Here is a 17,584-nt window from a genome sequence, read left to right as displayed (position 1 = left end):
TTCATACATTTTGTACATTCAAGTATGGCTTAAGTGTCCAAACATGTCCATATATTTTCAGAGGTAATAGTTAAAGATAAAATGGTAATGGAGATAAAGCAAAAAGAAAGAGAGAAAGGGCAACAGAAAGAAGAGAAGGAAGGGGTCGTCCTGACATAGAGGCAGATCTGAGGCATGCCCTGAAGGGATGACTGGGCCTGGGGATTAGAAGGGGGTGAAGAGAAAAGGAAAGAGAGAGAGCATGAGAGCAAGCCCCCTACAAAGCTAGAGACCCCCTCCACTGAGACACAAATATAGATGAACACTTTTGACGTGTCTCTACTTTTCCAAAACAGCTCAACTTCTGATCCGACGCGGCCCACAGCTCGAGAGCATCACCTCTTTTTCTCAATTACTCGCTTTCACTTGTTTCCCTTTCCTCTTTCTTACTCTTTGTGTCCATTTTATTTGATGTTGAACGTATCAAAGTTGAGAATCATCAAAGTGAGAGGTTTCAGTTGAAAGTACTGGCTTTTGGAAGCAGAGCGCCACAGTAGCGCACAACAAAGGTTTACGGGCAATTTTAGATCAGGTGCTGCTTGTTAGGGTCAAAAATGCTAAACATGGCCAAATACATTGGATAGGGGGAAAAAATGCATTTTACTCCAAGATATACAAATTTGACAACAGATCAGGGAGTTAGATTCTTGATTATGAGCAAAAAGCCTAGTTGTCACCTCAAGCTGCTACAGATCTATCATAACAAATCACTCAACCTAAAAAAAAATCAGCCCGACCTGGATTCCGAGACTTCAGACTCGCAAAAAAAAACTCTTAACTGCTGCACTACAAACCACAGCATGAAAAAAAAAGTCCTGAGAGCACTTCCAGGATAGCAATCTGCTATCGGCCTCGCAGAGGCACACAAATTTCCCATTCATTTGTTCCTTATTGGTTTGGACAATAAGCACAGTGCTATTCAAACCCACATTAGCATTTCAATGCCCCCCTGTTAGTCATCTCATTCCCACATGCACCTAATGACAGGTAGAGTTGCTTTAGGATGTTAAAGCACGCTGAGGGTGAAGGGTACAGGCATCCCTCTCCAACGTCGGGCCTAATCTGAGGGTTTTATGCACATTCCGTAAGTGAAAGGAGGGGGTGGGATGACATTGAGGATAATCGTATGTCATCTCCACTTGTTAATATTAGCTGGTGACACAGTGCGCTCAGTACAGCGGGAAAGAAAATGCGAGAGTGACCAGCTAACCTTCTGTTCTGAAATGCAGCCTTGCATATATGAGGTGTGATAAACTCCAGTTTGATGAGTGACTGATCAGATTAACTCTTTTTTAATCTGGTCTACTCTGCTCACGAGTGAGGGTGAATAAATCATGATTAGGCAAGTGTTTTTGCAAAATAACACCTGTTTGATCAAAGAATTGCACGCAAATATTTTTTGAATTATTTTTGATAATAGTATAAACATTCTACAGATTTTATGAAGTCTGTAATACATACTGAGCAAATGCAACAATAAACATTTACATTTAGGATATTTACAAAGCTCCAGTAAAATTCATATTCCAATAACCAAATCTATTTTTCTCTTTTAAACCAAAAAATAATATATATATTTTTAAATTTAGCTTTTTTATTAATTCCTGTTTTAATTATATAATATCTAGTATCATTTACTTTAAAAAATATATATATATATATTTATTTTTTTTTCTTTTTAAAGCAACATGGTACAAATTTGTTTCCAAAACATTGAAGCGTGAGATAAACACTGACTTGAAAGCTCATGCTGTGGATTTTCTTTCTAATCGCACTGAGGTCTGTGTCTTTTTAGAGAACAATGACTTATTATCATCACAGAGCTTGAATTGAAGAACTCGAATGAATGCTTATTTCATAACAACATTGAGTACAGGCTGAAAAAAATGCAGAACTATCTGTTATTGCCTACTGGTAAATTTGACATGAAAGACAAATTACAGATTGTGTGACATATTTCTCTATCCTGTTTGACATGTCATGCAAATTCATAGGTTACCGGACAGCCTAATAACTGACATAATTACAAAGAGTATAATATAACAAATTATTGATTGCATTTAAAATATGAGAAAATTTTACACACCTGACTTTTAGCATTTTATGTGTGCTGAATACAGCCTTGGGTCAACTATATACAGATTTCAATAGAGACAATTCACTAAGAAACAACTCTTGTACATAAAAGGCAAATGCAATAAATTAAAAAATAAAATGAAAAATAGAGAAGAAATGCATGTTATTGTAATAAACTATAATAGCTCTACAAAACAATATCATGTAATTAGCTACTGTTAATCAGTGCTAGCTTGCAAAAAAGGTAACATAAACGGTCAAAGTGTGACGAAACGTTTAACTGAACTGTGAATATAGAATTTTGAATGTGAGATTCTACGTCCTCCGTTAATCGCGCGCAGGTGTCAGGAGGGCTTTGGTGGGACACGGATGTTCTGAAGCTTCGTCGACAAACGACAAACAAGTCTTTCGTGGCATCAGTGTGTGGAAAGTTTTAAAAAGTTGAAAGCAAATATCTAGGCTGTGACACAAAAACTTTACACAACATCCAAACTGTAAATAATGATAATTTCGATTAATAACATCTAGGCTAATTAGCATTAGTCTTTTAAAATAAAGCATACGCATTTATTTCACTTAGGCTACTACCCTACCATTTGTATCCCTATGGAGAGCCGAAAACGTATTAGCTTCTACGTAGGCCTAATAATTGTCACACTTCTAAAAAAAAAAAAAATGTCATCATTCACATGAAATGTTTGTTTCTATCTATTTAATTATCGCGATTATTTCTGTAATTCATACTCCATTTTAACAGTCTCCAGATATGTTTTCTTAAATTTCGAAGTGAATATAAAAGAGCAATGAGCATGCAGTATATCACTGCAGGCTGAAACTAAGATTTTATTTGCGAAATTAATGCAGCAAATAAATGTAAGTTTTCAATTTTAACGTGTTCAATTTTAAAACACTCTCACGTAAATAGATTAGCCTTTATTTTACATAGTAGGCCTACCATCGCACATAATTATTTTAAAATGTTTGATCGACCTATTACATCAAAGAGCCACATTTATGTTTTCTAACACAATTATACAAGAAACATTCTTACGTTCTGCTTTCTGTTATTCAGGAAAACGGACGCTTATGCGGGACCCCAAACTTTTATTCAGAACTATTTCCACTAAAAATTCAAGCATTTGAGAATAGGCTATTTAAACTGTTGCAAGGACACATTGCCCTGAAACCAGTTGTACTGATGGGTCTAGTAATTTACAGATAGGTCTACCTATCAATGTTACAAGCATAGCCTAAATCAAATGGACATTTTCAAAACAAAAACAAAACAAAATATTAACAGACCAATAGTCTGTTTGGTAGCAATAGCAATAGCAAGTTTGACAATAAGTTACAACGTTTGTCAAACGGCTCTGCCGAACTTTCTATAAAGCAGAAAACTCTAATAAACAGCCACCGACCGCTGCCAATAATGTTTTCGTGGCTTTGTCCTATATTTCATGTAATCATTTGCACCAGACTGGAAGGAGTATCGCATTTCACATTTTACACGACTCTTCCCCCCTCTTCTTCGGTTCGCAAAACTTCATGGAACCAAAGAGGCTGAGAAAACTGTACATTAGCCTACTTCCACTTACTAGTTCAGCTGTTGTGAAACTTTTCTGTCCTCTCCTGGTAAGACTTTCTTCTCGCTCGCTTGCAGATGCTTGTTGCAGACAGACTCTTGGCTTCTTCACTTGAAACTCCAAAAACTGCTCTGCGGACTTTTTTTCTTTTTCCCCTCGTCTTCTCACTCTGTCCTATGTTCACTTTGCAGGAGCAGCCCAGTTCTGAACTAGCGCCCTGTCTTTTTGCCCATACCTTAAGTCTAAACACAAAAGTACAGCGACTCGTGAAACTTCTATACGTTTATCGCAATAAAGAGCGTAACGCAGAGTTTCTCGGGGAAAGAAGATTTGATTTGTTGAGCCTCAGCTACCCTTTCCCTGTGCCTGACTCCTCCCTTTCGGAGAGCAGACACACTACCTCTCCTCTTTTTCCTTCTGCCTCCTTTTCCCTCCCTCTCTCCTGGTATTATACCAGCGCTCCTTCCTGAGACGGTGCAGTCATTTTTGAAGAGGGAAAATGAAATGGTCACTTTAAAAGTAGACTATGATGTGCGCGTGATTATGTTAATTACAACTTTCAACTTGTAAGTGTAGGCTACTTTTTTATTTCTATATAAAATGTGTAACTGACACTGCAATGAAAAGTGATAACGAGAAAACATTCAAAAGGACAGCTTTAGACAGCTTTGTAAACTAAATGCTGTACGGGAGAAAATTACACAAGAAACTAAAACATAAAACATTCAAAGCTTGTTTAAAATGTTTCTTTAACATATTTGTCCAACATATATAAACTGAAGTTTTAAGCAAACCCTCCATAAGAACAGTAGCCTAGCCTAAGCAGCTTTGGGTGTTAACTCTTAAAAATAGGTTTTGGGGTTTATTCTTAATAATGCATTGAAAAATATATTAAGTAATGAACTTACATTCTTCACCAACAAGAACTTTGGGAGAAACAAATAAAACAATAAAAACTCATACAAAATAAAGTAATCTACACAAATGGTTCTACGCTGCCAAGCACAAATTCATTTGTATTCATTGTAATTTCTTATGTAAGAACTAAAAGATGATAAAAAAAACGAAACTTTCTTTGAGTTGTCCTGCATTTTAACATAACACACACAAAAAATATTGAGCAAATATTAATTTCACTGACTAAAATGTTTATATATATATATATATATATATATATATATATAAGGTTTTACGCTTAAACTATATAAGGAACATGGATATAATTTTAAAATTTAAATAATATAATTTTCCAAAGCTTCATAATCAGTGACCTCATCAAGAAAAACAAGAAATTTTGATTAATAAGAGGGTTAAACTTAGACATGTTTTACATTACATTGATTAATTGTCAAATTCTATACATTAATCATCATGCTTTGAAACAGGGATTCTTTTTAAGTACAGGAATTTAATAAATATTTTAGTATATTATCCTCTGACAACTGAAATAGTCTTTATATGTGTTTAAACAAAATCCTCATTTGTTGTCTGAAAATAAGAATCTGTAATGTCTTTCTAAGTTATTGTGATTATTCTCATTGCATTATTTCAATAGATCAGCCAGGTATACTCTGGAGGGGGAAAATGACAAGATTATAGAGTAGAAACTGTCTATGGGAAATAAGACTCAAAGTGAGACCATGATGTTCGCAAACATCGAAAGTAAAACTGTGCCTCCTGTAGGTTTATTCCTAATCAATATACATGATCAATATACAGGGAAATTAGGGTGTTAAAAAAGACCTTCTGGGCTCACCATCAATCAATGGGGCAGCAACTGTTTTTTTTCACAGTTGAAAATCACACTCTAATCTCTTAAACACAATCTGACTGCGTGTGTGGCCAACAAGTCAAGTCCAATAGAGTTCATTTTATGCTGTTCAAGCTATACTGATGTGTCTGTTAGAGAGAAAACCTTGATGTTTGCGCAGCAATGAAAATGTATTTACCCTTAAGACACTATTAATGCTGATCTCATATCACATAGTTCAAGTAAAATAAAATGGGCTTGCTATGATAGAAGCATGATATCATGCTCAAATTTAATGTTTCTGTGTCCTGGGTTTTTTAAGCTTTTCACTTAAATCCAAAGAAAACCAATATAGCACAACCAGTTAAGCAATGTAAAACAACCACTTAACCAATGTACCCTGCTTTAGATTTATAATTACCAAAAAGAAAGAGGGTGATGAAGAAAAAAAACATCAAAGCAAAACCATCTGACTAAGATTATCCATTACACATAACATCAAACATTTATATATGTAAGCTACAAAAGCCACATTAATGTGTGTTAATTTATGTATTAGGGACCATAAACTAATTAAGTTAATTCATAATTTAATAAAATTCTTATATTTTGAGTAATGTTTTCTGTCTCAAAGTGCATTTTATTAAACTAAATACCACTTCATATATTTAAAAGCAGATGGCGAATGAGTCTAGAAGGTCCGGACATGGATAAGACGATACACCTTTCTCCCTGTTATCGCTATCATCTGTTCTGCTGAAGTGAATGGAGCGACTGATATAGAGATGTAGGCAATCAGTCAGTGTTCTTTGTGAATATCTTTGAGAGAGATGGATGAGAGAGAGAGGGTTCACGGAGGAGAGGAGGAACGAGAGGAGGGGTAAGGCAGAGTGGGGATTGGGGGTGGTTATCTGCTCCCGAAAGTATTCTATCAAAGAGGAGTCGGATCCCGGGAATTGAGATTTTGCCTGGAGGCAAGTAACCGTTGGTCTCCCAAGAACATATTCCAAAGTTGGCCTCGAAGAGCCAAAGCACACATCAAAAGCAGCAGTGGTGCCAAAGCGGTTCTGGAGGAGAAAGAAAGGGGTACAGGTCCCTCCTTGGCCCCCTTTGAGCCCCTGATCTCACCCCAATTAAACAAGAATTCCTGACTATTCTAGACCTGACTCACATTGACATGGTGCACACCCTGAGACTAATGTACATTCAATAGTCATTTTACATTCACTTTTGGAGACACTTTTATAACAACAAAGTAGCTTACCGAACAATCAAGCTATGGTCCAATGACATATGTTTTAAAATATTTGTGTGTATGTGTGTTTTAAAATTTCTGCATGCACCACACTTTGAATTAGAAAAATATCATAATATCATAAAAAATGTATGTATCAGTTTGGTTAAAAAAATAATTATAAGAAATTATAATTTATGATTCTACCAAAGGATTTGGTCAAACCAACTGTTCCCTGTGTTGTGGTGTGGACTTTTAGTTTGTTCTCTTGATTTCCTGTGCCAGTTTTCTAGTCCCTTTGTTGATTTGTTTTCTTTGATTGTCTCTCAGGTGTGGTAAATAGCCCTTGTTTTTCCCATGTTGTATGTCAGGTCATGTCCTTATATGTCTGTTTGTGACATGTCGTGTTCTGGTTTTTGCTCCTTGTGTTCTGTGTTTTTTTGGTAATAAATCGAGTTTCACATTAACAAACTAACATGTAGTAACCTGCTTACTATAGTACTAACAGTAAATTATGCACAATTACAACTAACCCTAAACCAAACCTTAACTATTACTCTAAAGTAAGTACAATGTAACTATGTCACCTTAAAATAAAGTGTAACCATAAATTGTAATCTACATTTGGCTTCGGCTCTCTTTCCTGTTTCTGAGTTTTACCTCGCATGACACCAACACACTCTCACAACAACTTGCAATAATTTATACATCATAATATATTGTACAACTTGCCTTGTACAAAATGGTGTGACATTTATAGTTGTTTTTTCATATTAAATCATGGTTAGGTTTAGGTTTGTGTCATGTAATCCAACTTGATTTCGTATAAACCATTACAGCCTTTGGCTTGCTTAGTTGAGGTTTAAAAAATACTAAAAATACTGCATGAACGGTTTGACAGCACTGACACTATTGGATGAGAACGAAAAAAATGGAACTGAATTGAGCTGGATAATGACGGAGCTGCTTTATAGGTGAATCGACTTTGTTTCATTGATTAATTTTCAATTGATTAATTTTGCAACACTGACACTTATTGAAGTGAATTTATTTCATTCCAATAAGATTTAAATATACATTTAGCTGACTCAAACTGAATAACAACAGTATTGTTTGTTGTGGAGCTGCTTATTGCTAAATTGAAATCATTTCATAATTGATGAAATTTAAGCCCGGTTTTCACCTAGTATTAAGATTAATTTTGGTCGATCGGATTACAAGTGGACAGCGCTAAATACAGGTGTAAACTGGGTCTAAAACATTTTGATCTTGTCCACTTTCAACTATTTCAAGAAGTAGTCGAAAACACATTTGACCGCATTGCTTTCGTAGTGTAAACGCTCATGTGTTCGAATGTGTTTGAATAGCCGCAAAAGTCTGCCTACTTCTAACACACACTCACTGCGTTCGGAGTGGTCTTGCGGCTGTCAAGGCTGAAACAAAAGCTGCTGCTCTCTGTATGTTTTCCCGTCCTCTCCAGGCACGTTCATATGTAAATTGCATGAGCTTATTTTGTCCATTAGATCTAAAGATCAGGGGGGTAAATACATTTACCCACCCATAGGCCCTGAGCGACAATAATGGCTTACACTCTATGAATGTCTTGAAACACTATGTACTTACGTCAAAAAAATTGTTAGGAACAATGCACTTATTGTGTTCATGTTGTATTACAAAACAATTTTATGGGCAAAGTTAGGGCAAGTTTTATGGTAAGGGTATGGCTAACGTAGGGTGGGTTAGGAGTTGGGTCAACAGTGTAATTATAGATGTAATTACAGAAATGAATTGCATGTGTAATTACATGCAGATATGTTTTAAATATAAGTACAATGTAAAAACACGTATTTACACAATAAGTGCATTGTGTCCAATGATTCATTTAAATGTTAGTATATACTAGTTAAAACACTTAATTATAAAGTGGGTAACAATAAAGTGGGTCCTCTCATGCTTTCTAAATACACACAAAAATCTCCCAGGAAGGCATTTATTGAAGCTGAAAAAAATCTGCAAAATCACTGGATATTTGCCACACAAGTTAGCATAAGCGACTTAAAAAAAGTGACTTAGCATACATACTATAAAAATATTATAGAATCTTTTACATAATCCTTCCTATGCTGCTTTGAATCAAACTGTATTGTAAAAAGTGTATGCTGTCCTCAGTATATGTTCTGTATATAACTTGGCAGCCAGATAAACTCTTCCATGACATCAAGACTCTGAAGACAGTTGGCTCCTTGTCCATAGGTTTATTGATGTCGCGAGGAAATGTGAAACTGAAACATACATAGAAAAAATCAGCACAATAATCAGCTTGCCCTTTAAAGGGACACTTCACACATTTGCATTATGCTTTGTATCGTTAGAAACCCAGTCATATTTTTGAATGGTCGTGCATTATTCCCTGAGACGGGAGAAATAAGGATTTCAGTGTTGCAGTTCCTGCTTATAATGATGTAAAAATCGTCATTTTGCGTCATTCTAAGCAGGAAGTCCCATATCTTTGTAGAGGGGTTGGGACTACAAACATTCGTTCCTCATTTTTCCAGGGGGTGGGACCCACTCACACTACAGACCTATTACAGACCAGTGGGTGGGACTTCACGTTCTGAAACTAAAAACAATATCCTCCATCTTGTTTGGAAGCTAAGCTATCAGGCACTGTGGAGCCAGATATGTAGTTACGACAATGGCGAAAGCTACTCAATATGATATGGAAGAAGAGGATTATGAAAGTCTGATGCTCGAATCAGATGTTCGTGGCTACTTTTACGAGCCGCAATATAGCAAAGAGCAGCTGAGGCTGATGGAGGAACATGAGGCAGAAGACCTGCCTGTCGCAGACGAGTAGCCCAGACTGGCTCGAGCTGGTGGTGCCTGTGCTCTCACTGTGCGCCTACGGACACAGAGATAGAGTCCGTCTGCTGCAAAGAATTTCAACAATGGCAATTTCTCCTGGACGAAATTTCTGAATCAGACGAGGACACGGACATTTGTGATGTGAACCATCCTAGTTTCGTACCGCATATGTTCTGACTGAACAGCCCGGTATCATGCAATAATTCACCATTTCGAAAGAAATACAAACGAGGAGTAATTCACTAATGAGTTTCCAAACTAACTAGAAATTTTGTGTGAAATGAATTTCAAGCTCTGGTGGTAGCTAGTCTTGTAGATGGAAGAGTGATTTCTCTGATAGGCAGATACCTCATAGGCGCAGTTCTGGATTAGTGGGAGTAGCTTGCGGAGCTTTGCAATGTGGTGCATTGTGGGAGTTGTTATCTTTCATACAAATGCGCCCTAAAGTTACTTTCTGTCTTTCGTCGGTCAAGAAGGCACCAAATTAGAAATTTATTTTACATTTTGACTACATATATGACCCACTTTCAATAAAGATTAATGTTCCCATGGGTGAAATGCTCCTTTAACATGTACAGATATACCAACTCAGATTATATGAATTAAATCCCTGTGTTTTACTGTTATGAACTTTATGTATTTAGTAGACATTTCTAAATATTATATATGGCATCATATTTAAACCTGTAGTCAATCACTTATTTATCTGTAACATGGACTTTCAACGGTACTACAGTCTAGGAAGAGTACAAACATGAGCATATTATATTACATCAGCACAATAGTAATGTATTTGGTAAATTACAGAATTCTAACTGTCAACTTTATAGAATATAACACAGTCCCCAAATAATTATCTGCGATTGTAGATATTGTTAAGAACAATCAATACATGCCCACGATGCTACAAAAGGCATACGATGTATGCAGATGTCACAGGATTAGTTCAGATACAATAAACATACGGGCCGTTTCTCAATATGCGTTCTTGTCTGTACTTGTGTTCTTGTGGACTTGTGAAACGTCATCAGTCGCTGCCCAAGTACTGTCTCAATACACAAGTTTGCATTTTGGCAAGAACGGTTAAAAATCCCGGAAGTGTTCTTGACACGCCCATTTTACCGAGGATGCATCGGTTGGTAACTTGTGTGAACTTGACGGCAGAAATATCCCAGCATTCATTTCGGCATTCAAGGAAGGAGCGGGGAGCAGAAAGGCAGAACAACAGTAAGTCGTTTTTCTACAATTTCGTATGCTATTTCATCACTAAATTCACTTCTGAGAACATTTGATGCGAGAAATCTACTGTGTAGATTTCAAATATTGCCATTTTTACGAAAATTTATGGCGAATCGAAAATATGCTCAAACATTTTCGGTAGTGAAGAATCTTCATAAGCGCACGCGGGTGTAGCTAGCGAGCCAACCAGCCAGTCATGCTAAAAACCTGGCTGTTATCATCAATAATTCTTGTTATGTTTGGGTACTGAAGACGGCGCTGTGCGGGGGTATTGCGCAATACCAGCAAGAACACATCGCCTCAAACTGTCATCAGCGTTCTGTGTGCTCGTCACCTTGTAAGTTCATTCTTCCAAGAACAACTAGCAAGAGCGTTCTCCCCAAGAACACAAGTCCTTTCTTTGCATTCTTGGTTTTGAGAAACGGCCACTGCTCTCTGTTCCATGCTCAATTACTTCCTGATTAATGGTCACATGACATGACTTCTTATTGAAACCTAAGATTCTTAAAGGGACCATGGCCAAATAAAAGAGAAAACAAAGGATCACTTGAAGAATGGAAACTAGACTTTTAACATATTATGTGATAACGAAACACTCCCACGCCTGATGTGCTTACACATCACTCTACAAATTCTATTTCACGAGTTCACACTTACAAATAAGTCAGATGGAAAATTATATGCGTATTTGGCCCAAACCCAGAGTACTACCCCGTATTTCTGGTTGTGGTAGGAACAAACCAAGAGTGAGTAGTCGGGATTGGCTCGGACCCAGAGTAATCCCTCGTATTCCTGGCTGTGGTAAGAACAAGCCAAAAGTCGGGATGTTGGAGGGATGCTGAGAAACTGACGAGGAATGTAGGTGAGTCTATATACAGTATATATAGGCTTCCTCTCATGCTGATGGGATAGAAATGGTAACTACTGATGACACATTGATTGGATTGATCATTTCAACGTGCTACTCCTGAATTTAGGTAAAGTGTAAATTGCACGTTACATTTTTCACGAAGATAATGCAATGTGCTTATTAAACATAAAGATAAGAACCGCTCACCATTGTTTTTTATGTTTTTTATACCAAAATGCTGAATATAATATGAAAAGTTGGTACTTTTTACAGTGGTTTTAAGCACTCCCTCTCCCTTCCACTAGGCTGGACGTGACGTCATAAAAGGGACTCCAAGCCTAGAGTTACCGTTAGTCTAACGGCAAGTAGGCTAGCAGTTATGCGCTAGCCTAACTAGGCTAACGCTAGCCTTTTCTTGCATATGCGCTGTTTCTTGCATATGCGGATGCGTGTGCGGTTTGTGTTTGTGTTTGGATCTCCGTCGAATTTATTCATAAATCCTTGATTTTCTTCTTTACCACTCATTTATAAACAAGCACTTTCTATTTTTATAGCATGTGAACTTATCTTCGATACTTTTCCTTATAAAAAACAATCGGATTGCTTTGATTTCACTACTTAGATCCAACTTTCCGAATCTCCTTTACTAGCCTTTAGCCCGCTAGCATCGCACGCGTGGCCTCTTTCCTATTGATCGTCTCATTTACACCCGTTTCACTGAAAGGATACGGGTTATATCCAGGATTTCAGTCCTAAATTAGTAGTGATATTGGTAGTATCACAAATAATTTCATGTTCATCTGTTATAATGGCGAATATATCGGATGTGTGTCTAACGTTACCTCTGAGTGCAGGTGAGGACACATTCAAGCTGCATACGGTGCTGTTGGAGCTGGAGTCCGTGGAGAAGCAGATCCGTGGTCTGCTAGAGAGGCAAGCCGAGCTGCGAGATCGGCGATCAGTGCTTGAAACATCACGCACCGATGCTCACAAGTCAGTGGTTAGTAACTTTTTGACTCCGACCTGGTCTACTCCGTGTGCTTCTCTGCACAGGACGCAAGCACCCAGGACGCGATCATCCCTGGCTTCATTCACTCCGGCACCGACCCTGGGTGATCCCTCAGCGGAAGACACGAGCCAGGAACAGACCAAGAACCTCTCCGCCTCTCCCGGTCTTCGAGATCTCATCCGGAACCGCTTCTCCCCTCTTTGCGAGTCGGAACGCGACGACGCCGGGATCATCGGCAGTTCCATCGTCCGTCATGTCCCTGCTACCTCAGGTAAGGGTAAGGTGCGCACTCACTGCTTTCCTGGTGCTTGTCTTCTAGATGTTGGTGCACATGTTCCCGAGATCCTGAAAGGTGACGAGCGCGTCGGAGCTTTTGTGCTGCACGCGGGAGTGAACGACATCAGGCTGCGGCAGACGGAGGTTCTGAAGAAGGACTACAGGAGCCTGATCGAGACGGTACGCAGCACATCGCCTGAAGCAGCGATCATCGTGTCTGGACCGCTTTCCACGTACCAACAAGGACAGGAAAGGTTCAGTAGATTATTTGCACTAAATGAATGGTTAATGTCATTGTGTAATGAACAGAAACTGCTCTTTGTAAATAATTGGAATCTGTTCAGGGAGCGACCTAGGCTCTACCGTGCTGATGGCCTGCACCCCAGCAGAATCAGAGTGGCTGTTCTGTCGGACAACATCTCCAAGACGTTACACACCATATGGCTAGTAAGTCAAAGTCCAAATCACAGTCTTTGCTGTCCCAACTTAACTGATATAAGTAGTGTAGAACATTATATAGAAACTGTGTCTATTCCTCGTTTAGTGAGGCCAAACAATAAATCTACTGTAGGATCTAGGAAAAATGTTATTGTAATTAAACCAGAAAATCTCAAAATCAGTGAACAAAAACAATTTCTAAATCTAGGTCTTCTAAACATTAGATCGCTCACACCTAAGGCGGTTATTGTAAATGAAATGGTCACAGATAATAGTTTCAATGTATTTTGCCTTACTGAAACCAAATGATTATTTCGGTCTAAATGAGTTTACTCCACCAGGATACTGTTATAAGCATGAGCCCCGTCTGATCGGTCGTGGCGGCGGTGTTGCAACAATCTATAGAGATATTCTAAATGTTACTCAGAAAACAGGTCACAGGTTTAATTCGTTTGAAGTACTTGAGCTAAATGTTACGCTCTTAGATGTAAGAAAGAAATCCCTATTATCTCTAGCCTTGGCTACTGTGTAAAGACCTCCAGGGCCCTATGCTGATTTCCTAAAAGAGTTTGCAGACTTTCTCTCAGATCTATTGGTCAATGTCGATAAAGCAATAGTTGTTGGAGATTTTAACATTCACGTAGTTAACACAAATGATGTGTTAGGGGCTGCGTTTACAGATTTATTAAACTCCTTTGGGGTCAAGCAAAACGTCAGTGGTCCCACTCATCGTCTAAAACATACACTAGATTTAATTATATCATATGGAACCAATCCAACCGATATATATATTGTACCGCAAAGTGATGATGTCACTGATCATTACATGATAACTTGCATAATACGTACTGCTGAAATTTGTCATGTTGCGCCACGTTATCGACCAGGCAGAACAATCATTCCAACCACTATAAATAGATTCTCAAATAGCTTACCTGATCTATCTCAGCTGCTCAGTGAACCCAAACAAACAGATGAACTAGAGGAAATGACTAGCAGTTTGAGCACCATTTTCTCTAGTACACTAGAAATTGTTGCACCAATTAGATTAAAAAAGGTTAGAGAGAAAACTAAAGCACCATGGTACAACAGCGCTACGCATGTTACCAAGAGAGAAACTCGTAACTTAGAGCGTAAATGGAAACAAACTAATTTAGAGGTCTTTAGAATCGCGTGGAAAGACAGTATGTCACGTTATAAAAAGGCTCTAAAAGCAGCCAGGGCTGAGCATCTCCGCAAACTAATAGAAAATAACCAAAATAATCCAAGGTTTTTATTCAACACCGTAGCTAGACTAACAAATAAACACACATCACCAGAGCAAAATATTCCTTTACAGTATAGTAGTAATGATTTTAGGAATTTCTTCAATGAGAAAATAGAAAGCATCAGAAACACAATTGTAAATGTACAATCTTTTATGGTGTCTTATGATTCAGCCTCAATCATCGCCCCTCAAGAACAACTACAACGCTTTACAACTATAGGACAGCAAGAGTTAAATAAACTTATCATTGCATCTAAACCAACAACATGTTTATTAGATCAAATACCCACTAAACTACTGAAAGAAGTGTTACCTGTAGTGGAAGAGCCTCTTCTCAATATTATTAACTCATCTTTATCTTTAGGTCATGTTCCAAGAATATTCAAACTGGCAGTAATAAAACCTCTCATTAAGAAACCACAATTAGATCCAAATAACCTAACAAATTACATACCCATTTCAAATCTTCCATTTATGTCTAAAATACTAGAAAAAGTTGTGTCCGCTCAATTGTGCTCTTTCTTGCAAGAAAATTATATCTATGAAAAATTTCAGTCAGGATTCAGACCGCATCATAGCACAGAAACTGCGCTAGTTAAAATTACAAATGATTTACTTTTAGCTTCTGACCAAGGCTGTATCTCAATACTAGTTCTACTCGATCTTAGCACTGCGTTCGACACTATAGATAATAAAATACTCTTGGATCAACTACAAAACTACACTGGTGTTCAGGGACAGGCATTAAGCTGGTTTAGATCGTACTTATCAGACCGTTATCATTTTGTCTGTTTAAATGGGGAAAAATAACGTCAGTAGACTATGGAGTGCCGCAAGGATCGGTGTTAGGCCCTCTGCTATTCTCAATATATATGCTGCCACTTGTTAATATTATAAGAAAACATGAAATTAATTTCCACTGTTATGCTGATGACACTCAATTATATATTTCATCACGACCAGATGAAAACACTAACTCATCTAAATTGACAGAGTGTCTCAAAGATATAAAATGCTGGATGACGTGTAATTTCCTGCTATTAAATTCAGATAAAACGGAGGTATTACTTATTGGTCCTGTTACTTTATCCACTACAGTAAAATACCTGGGTGTTATACTAGATCACAACAAATCTTTCGAAAATCATATTTCATATGTTACAAGAACAGTCTTTTTTCACCTTAGAAAAATTGCTAAGCTACGTAACATGCTATCTGTTTCTGATACAGAAAAGTTAGTTCATGCATTCATGACCTCGAGACTAGATTACTGTAATGCTTTATTAGCTGGCTGTCCTGCATCCTCAATAAACAAGCTACAGTTAGTGCAAAATGCAGCAGCTAGAGTTCTTACTAGGTCAAGAAAATATGATCATATAACACCAATTTTATCATCTCTACACTGGTTACCTATTAAGTTCCGTATCAATTACAAAGTATTACTACTGACCTATAAAGCCCTAAATGGTTTAGCTCCTGTGTATTTAATGGACCTTCTATCGCCCTACAATCCATCGCATTCTTTAAGATCACTAAATTCAAAGCTTCTGGTCATTCCTAGGATATCTAAGTCCACTAAAGGAGTGAGTGCGTTCTCGCATTTAGCTCCTAAACTCTGGAATAGCCTTCCTGAAATTGTTCGAGGCTCAGACTCGCTGTCCCAGTTTAAAACTAGATTAAAGACGCATCTTTTTAGCCAAGCATTCACATAAGGCTTACCTTTTATACCACTGTTGAATCAGATCGAATGCATTAATATTATGAACAGCAGCTATGCTAATTATCTCCCATCTGCTCTTCTGCTGTTATCTCGGGATGCTAGCGTTTTTTAGCTCCAGTTTGTATCCAGCCTCTCACGGAGACTTCAGATCCCCCAACACATGCGATGAGATGACTAAACGCCTGTGAAGAGACGACTCGACGCCTGTGAAGAGATGACTCAACGCAGGCGATATGTTATGCCCTAAATTACTACATGATTAACTAACTGTATTTTTTCTATGTATATTTCTGAAATGCACTTTCTGTAAAGCTGCTTTGAAACAATATGTATTGTGAAAAGCGCTATACAAAAAATTTGAATTGATTTGAATTGAATTATATTGGAGACCATACCTCAGCTAGCAAAAATGGTGTTGATAAATGAAATAACTCAACAGTAAACATACTCGTGTGTGCTGGCTTCAAGAGGACCGTGATCCTGCCTGGAATGAGAGTAAGCTATTTCGCAAAACAAACGGGTTCAGGTAGCATGCCTCAAAACCAGGATGCTGCGTGAGGCACGTGTCGAGCTGCTCCACTAAACTCCAAAACGTGTTCACTTTACGGCAGCACATACTCTCCACTGCTGATTCCACTGGGTGGCATAACCCACACAAACACATGTCAAACACAGCGATATGGACATCGATCTCTATATTTCTTTTTGACAATAAGCATCGCTAATTAGTTGCGATTTAGCACACGCAATATCGCGTTCTGTCTGCAGATGCCAGCAAAAGCACCATTGTGCCTGTGCAATGTGTGCATCTCTACAGCTCTGATTAGGACTACTAACACCATGCAAGTAAATAATGTCTTTAGTCATTGTCCCTCCTTGCTATTCTACATGACGACAAGATTTTTAAAAAAAAGACTTTGGCTTGTTCCCTAATGTTATCCGGGTTAGCACCAGGTTAACCTAGGCTAGCTCTAGCTAATCACCAGTAAACTCCACTCAGTTTCCTCACACCAAGCATTGATAACTCTTTGAGGGCGATGATTTCTGGCAATTTCCTACCCTCTCTCACGCCTGACTGGTTCAAAATTGTCCATAGTCAAGCCACAAACAGTAGGAATCTAGCAGAGTATGGGTTGCTACTCCCTCTTATGACGTCATCACCCAGTTACGGTAAAAAACATGCTAACGTTGAAGAAACCCCAATAAATGTTATTTTAAAGCATTTTAAGACAGAAATG

The 17,584-nt window shown here is 37.9% G+C and overlaps 1 protein-coding gene across 1 annotated transcript in view; it reads right to left on the bottom strand.

Moving 5' to 3' along the window:
• gli3 (GLI family zinc finger 3) overlaps positions 1-4,141 on the bottom strand; it is a 248,427-nt gene extending 244,286 nt beyond the window's left edge. Inside the window, exon 1 of the mRNA XM_077244337.1 lies at positions 3,711-4,141. The gene's annotated coding sequence lies outside the window, so the exon portion shown is untranslated. The remainder of the gene's footprint in view (positions 1-3,710) is intronic.
• Between the last annotated feature and the right edge of the window lie 13,443 nt (positions 4,142-17,584).

The sequence above is a fragment of the Siphateles boraxobius genome, unplaced genomic scaffold (assembly GCF_051911475.1).
Source record: "Siphateles boraxobius isolate OS27281-9 unplaced genomic scaffold, OSU_SipBor_1 26, whole genome shotgun sequence".
NCBI classification, from domain to species: Eukaryota; Metazoa; Chordata; class Actinopteri; order Cypriniformes; family Leuciscidae; genus Siphateles; species Siphateles boraxobius.
The sequence above is the reverse complement of the archived record's forward strand: the minus strand, read 5'-3'. Positions and strand labels throughout refer to the sequence as shown.